The sequence below is a fragment of the Ursus maritimus genome, unplaced genomic scaffold (genome assembly GCF_017311325.1).
Source record: "Ursus maritimus isolate PB19 unplaced genomic scaffold, ASM1731132v1 scaffold_18, whole genome shotgun sequence".
Lineage (NCBI taxonomy): Eukaryota > Metazoa > Chordata > Mammalia > Carnivora > Ursidae > Ursus > Ursus maritimus.
The window spans coordinates 5,080,249-5,085,803 of NW_024424230.1; the positions used below are offsets into that span (position 1 = coordinate 5,080,249).

General features: G+C 38.9%; 1 long non-coding RNA gene across 1 annotated transcript; it reads left to right on the forward strand.

Moving 5' to 3' along the window:
* The first annotated feature begins 630 nt into the window (after positions 1-630).
* LOC103658409 lies at positions 631-2,314 on the forward strand. Its single transcript, XR_567152.1, has 3 exons — positions 631-984; positions 1,263-2,035; positions 2,168-2,314. It is a non-coding gene; the product is annotated as an uncharacterized LOC103658409 (long non-coding RNA).
* The last annotated feature ends 3,241 nt before the right edge of the window (positions 2,315-5,555 follow it).

The window sequence follows — 5,555 nt, forward strand, 5'->3', positions numbered from 1 at the left end:
GTTTCTGGCCCACAGAAACCATGGGCGTCATACAAGAGTTGTGTTACAATACTGTGTTCGAGATGGTTTGTTACACAGATAAGCAGAGAAGGGACAGAGTGTATGGGTGTGCAGGTGAGAGAAGACCCAGAACGCGGCAGGCAAGCTCCCCTGTCCCCGTTCCCCAAGAGCACGTATGCTTGTCCCTGCATTGAGGTGTCGTGTTGGGAGCCAGGGGGGTCAAGAGGGATGGGAGTGTATTTGAGAAGAGAAACATTCTTGGTGATGAATTCTGAGCATTGAACTTGACTATCATTTCAGAAATGACTATAATGTATGAAAGACACTGAAACTGGAAGATACTAGAATAACTTAACATTTTAATCCACCCCCCAGCCAGCAATCAAATGGGGCCCTCCAGGTAAGACAAGAATCCATTTGCAAAAGAGAGGGAGCGACACTGACAGCCCCAGTCAGCTTGTAGAACCAGGTTGATGCTGAACACCTGTTCGATGATGGAAAGTCTGTTAATTTCTAGACACTGGATGTGTGGGAAGCAAGCTGACCGAAGTGTGAATGCCATTGGCCGTTTTCATTAACATTGAACATTTTTATTCATTAATCATATTGACAATTAGTGATTTATGATAAATGAGTTAAAGCTCTGCTGCTTTCTGTATTCCTGTGATGTGCTTTGTTTCCTCCATGTTTCAGGATCCCAAGCAGGTGTCACACTATTAATTTATCGGCTTTATGAAGCCCTTCTGAGGTCCATTTGCACCAACTAGATCCCTGCTGTCGAGGCACTGGAAGCTCCTTGCCTCTGTGCACTCACGTCCTTCCAGCTATGAAACGAGCATGATGTGAGCAAAGAAAAACTCCATCAAGCACAAATCAACCAAGGAAATCTGACTTATTTGAGAATGCAGCAAATTGACATCTGGCGCATGTGGGAGAAAGATGGAAAATAAGTCATAAGAAAAAGGAACAAGGCTATTACAAATGGTAGGTAATTATCTAATGGAAATGTGAAGTTTTAGTTGTATTTTTTCATTTTTGAATTTGATTAATGGTGCAAGACTTCAGCAAATACGTATGTAATTTTGTTGAATGTTTCCCTAGTCAATGTCTCATCGAGACCAGATGTAGAATTATTCAAAACTTAGCAGTGAGCGTAACAGGCATGAAAGATCAAATGTTGCAGCTAAGAGCTGATGTATGAGCTCTCCGTGGAAGGGCTCAGTGATGGGGAAAGGATCCAGGTTTCTCTATCCATTTTATAGGAAGATGCGACCGGATGAAGAAGAGATGTCTTATCGTGAGTGGTTTTGTGGTTGTCTTCAAGCCAGGATGACTGTTCATGTCAACAGGAACTGACATAGTTGATATTTCACCAAGTTTCACCTTACATCAGGCAGGTGAAATTAATAAAGGATATTCACAAAGACACAAAGCAATGCTTTTAAAACAGTGAAGTATATGGAGAGAAGAACCGATGCTCTGGACACGAACTGTTGCTGTGCCAGGGAGATGGGCTCGTCTCAGGTGCTGAACCAGAACACCTTTGCACACCAGCAGCGCTATGTCCGAATATTTAACATACTGAGTTTGAAATGTTCAGGAAAACACCCTGTTCTTCCCATCGCCACACAGTGCACGTTAACAAGGTGGGGAAGAGACCCTCCTCCTTTTTGTGAATTGTCCTGTTTTCTTTCACAGCAGCAAGAATGAAAGTAATGATGCTACCTCATGATTGCACTGTGCTCCTGTACTTACACATATGTTTTCTTATTTATGTCAAACCTCGTGAGACAGATAAGGTGACCCTGAGCCAGCACGGTATCAGAAGGAAACCTGAAGGCCTCTTCGTTAACTGCTCAAGGAGAAAAATCATGTGGGGATACGAATTGGCCACAAGGAGATTTGAGTCCTGTTTCTAATGCCATTCATGACGACCTTAGGCCATAAAATTGTGTTTGTGTCTTTGCTTCCTCATGCCTACAAGTTCAGTCGTAAATCACTGTTGATCTCGTGTGACTTCCTATTTAATAAAGAGGTACCATACAGATATATATAATGCAACCTACACGTTTAAAAAAATCCGAATTCAATTTGCAATTATAAAATAATTTGAACAAATATCTGTGACATACAACTGGGTTAACAATATATTTTCTTATCTCCGTAGATTTTTCTTGCTGGTGTATAACAAGGATGATCAGACTTTCGACTCACACTGGATTTAGCTCTCAGCTCAGCTGTGAACCTTTACAAAAGTCACTCTGCATTTTCAGACCTAATTCCCCTTCTCTGTAAAATGGGATAATGATGGTACCTAAATGGGGAGGACAGTCTTTTTTTTAATTTTTTAAAAGATTTTAATTTTTTATTTTTTTCAGTGAGAGCGAGAGAGATCACAGAGGGAGAGGGAGAAGCGGACTGTCTGCTAGGCGGAGAGCCCAACGCAGGCCTGGATCCCAGGACCCTGAGACCGTGGCGTGAGCAGAAGGCAGGAGCTTAAATGCCTGAGCCACTCAGACGCCCCAGTGGGGAGGACTATCTTGAGAATGACATGAGTTGATATACGTAAGGTAATGAGAAAAGGGTTGACACATGGTAATCCCAATAGAAAAGCTAGTTCTTAAATTTTAGGAAATGTTTTAGTATCAGTCAACTTATCTTAAATTTCTATGAATAACTTATTCACTTTTACCAAACACTGAGGCTTCATTTTACTTTGCCTTGTCATGTTTTTCATTTACATAATAAATTTACTTGAATTATACTAATATTTTCAGTCACTTTCTGGGGGGGAATTTTGAGAGCCATCTGTTTGTTGATAATAAGGAGGTGTCCACCTTTCTGTGATATACTAATATCCCTTTATAATCTCGATGGTGTGTATGCACTGGCTATTTTGCTGTATGTGATTTTAGTTGTGTGCTGTATCATTGAGAGTGTAAACTTTCCAAAGTGAGACCAGCAGATGTCATTCGTGGAGAGTAATTTTTGGGAAAAAATCTCAGGAAGCGGCGGTAAGATGACCATACAGAATGAGCCAAATCCCGTGATATCTCTTAAACTCTCTCGAAACATTTTTAAAGGTAGTTGAGAGTGAATGGCTGGATGTCTAAGGTGTTACCTGGCTTGTGGCAAACTTTCAATGCTTTACCTTAAAATCTAATTCGCTAATGAGTCAACTCCCCAATATTTGCTAGATAATTTCTGGGTGCTGGGAAGTGTGAGCAAATTTTGCATTCTACTCTGTAATATCTTGGTATTAATATAAATAGTGCATTAATTTATATAACATGGAAAGGTGTGGCAGTGTATATGCCAAGATTACAGGAAGCCCAGTTTTAGAAGGGGAGACAAATATATTTTGATGTTCCTAATATCTTACACATCGATTAGAATGTGGGTGTGGATTTGTGCACACGCAGTATCTGTATTTATGTCCACATCTGTGTGTATATTTGACTGAACGCAACTTGATTATAGATTTTGGCAACCATATGCAGAATCAAATATTTTGGAATAGAAAAAGATTCTATTCTTTTGGCTTAATTTTCTTTAATTAAAAAAAAAATTTACTGTGGTTTTATTCTGTAATATCTTTTTTATTTTAATGCAAATCTTAAGGCACTATTTTGGAGCCAAATCAGTTGAAGCCATATGGTCTGTGAAGTTTTTTTCCAAGTTCATTATTTGCTAACATAGTCTGCCATACTTTAATGAAATGGAGTACAGGGGTTTGGATAAGGGCCAACTAGCAATAAATTTCTCACATTGCTGTTGACTCACCTAGTTTACCCGTTTCAAAACATTGTGAAATTTGCCAAGGAAATCCTGTTTGGTCTAAATATTGAACATGTAATAGAAAGTAAATAAGAGTTAGAGAATTTGAAACTAATCAAGTACAGGAAAATAAGAAAAGTTGAGACCTTGTAAATACCACGAAAGACTTTAAATAACTTGAGTCTATCATATTTCACTAACATTTAAGGGTTGTCTTATCAGTGACCTGCTGACAGCTTCTGTCTTTGCCTATGGTTGATGAGTACCGTGCAATATGAGATGTAGAATATCCATTTGCTTTTTCTAGTAAACGGAAGAATATTTATTTTCGGATTATTGTAAGTTAATTAAATGACACTTTGAAGTTTGTAAGTTCCACAGGAAAAACAGAGTGTTGGATGTCTTGGTGAACTAGACCCATCGTTCAAATAATATATTCAGTTTTATATTGTCGGTTGTGGTCAATGAAGCTTTTCAGTGTAGAGCATATGCTCTCAGCTATTTTATGAGAATTACTGCTTAAAGCAATGATAGGAGACACTTGATCCACAATCTTCTATCATATTTTCATCCTTGGAAATCTTTTCAACTAATGGTGCCCTACGTATGTTTCTCAAATTGCTCTAAGAGCAAGCATTATACAGCTCTGGCTGCTTAGGCATCTTCACCATCACTGTTAGAGTGTCTATACTATTATAGTTTGTTTGTCTCTCTAGGGAGACATAGAAAAGAAGAATCTTATGGTGAAAACTACCAAGTTAATGAAATGGATAATGTAATTGGCACATTTTCCAGTGTAGTGTTTCCAAGATATTTTACAAAGGTGCTTTTTATTTTTACCTCATTATGTTACAACTTTTAACTTTTTCCAAAAGTTTGTTGTGTTTATTAAATATTTAAACATGATTTTAGTTTCAAAAACAAAGCTTTTAAGATATTTAGCTTGTGTTAGGAGAGATACTTCTGATTTATGATTAAAGAACTCAGGCAACTAGCCAATATCTGAGTTCATTTAACATTTACTCAACAAATGTTTGCTGCTACTTTTTGGCACCTTGCTGGTGTAGGAGACGTTTTTGAGCAAAAGAGATAAAGACTCTCCTTTCCTAAAGATTATAGTCCGTTGGATGACCGCGCACCCCCAAAATCTGCATTCTTAATTTCATGTAATTAGAATTTAGAGAATCATATGTGACTAGTGGCTACTGTATGGGTTGGACGTTGTCAGGTCGAGATGCTGAGAAACTACCAAGGAAGCTGACGCAACAAGCCAGCCACAGATGGTGAAGACGTGGTGTTAGTCAATGGCAGTGGGAATGAGTATAAGAGGGTGTGCGAAAGGGATTTTCAGGGAGAGGAAGAGATCTGGGTGAGTACTGCTGTCTGGGTGAACAGCCAAGTCCACTGCAGCATCATTCAGCGACAGGGACAGGAGGGCAGGTATGAATCAAAGATGACTCATTATCTTTGAAGTAAAGAAGAGAAGAAACACCAAGATGGAGATGTGGGTGAAGACTGATATTGGAAGGGCAGACACAGAAAATCAACAATCCATGAAAGAGATTGTTATGTATACGAAGTAGAAGGAAATTCAGAAACTGGTGGTGTCACTACTTCCAGAGCAGTTTCAACAAAGGGTAAAGGTTTAAAAGTCAAAAGTCATGGCTGAGTAAAATAAAGACTAAGGAATATCCAGTGGATTGGGACTTTGTGTCAGAGGTAACAGACACAGAGTCCTTTCGAGATGTAGGCTCTCTGTGGGGTTTACTGGTTGAGAA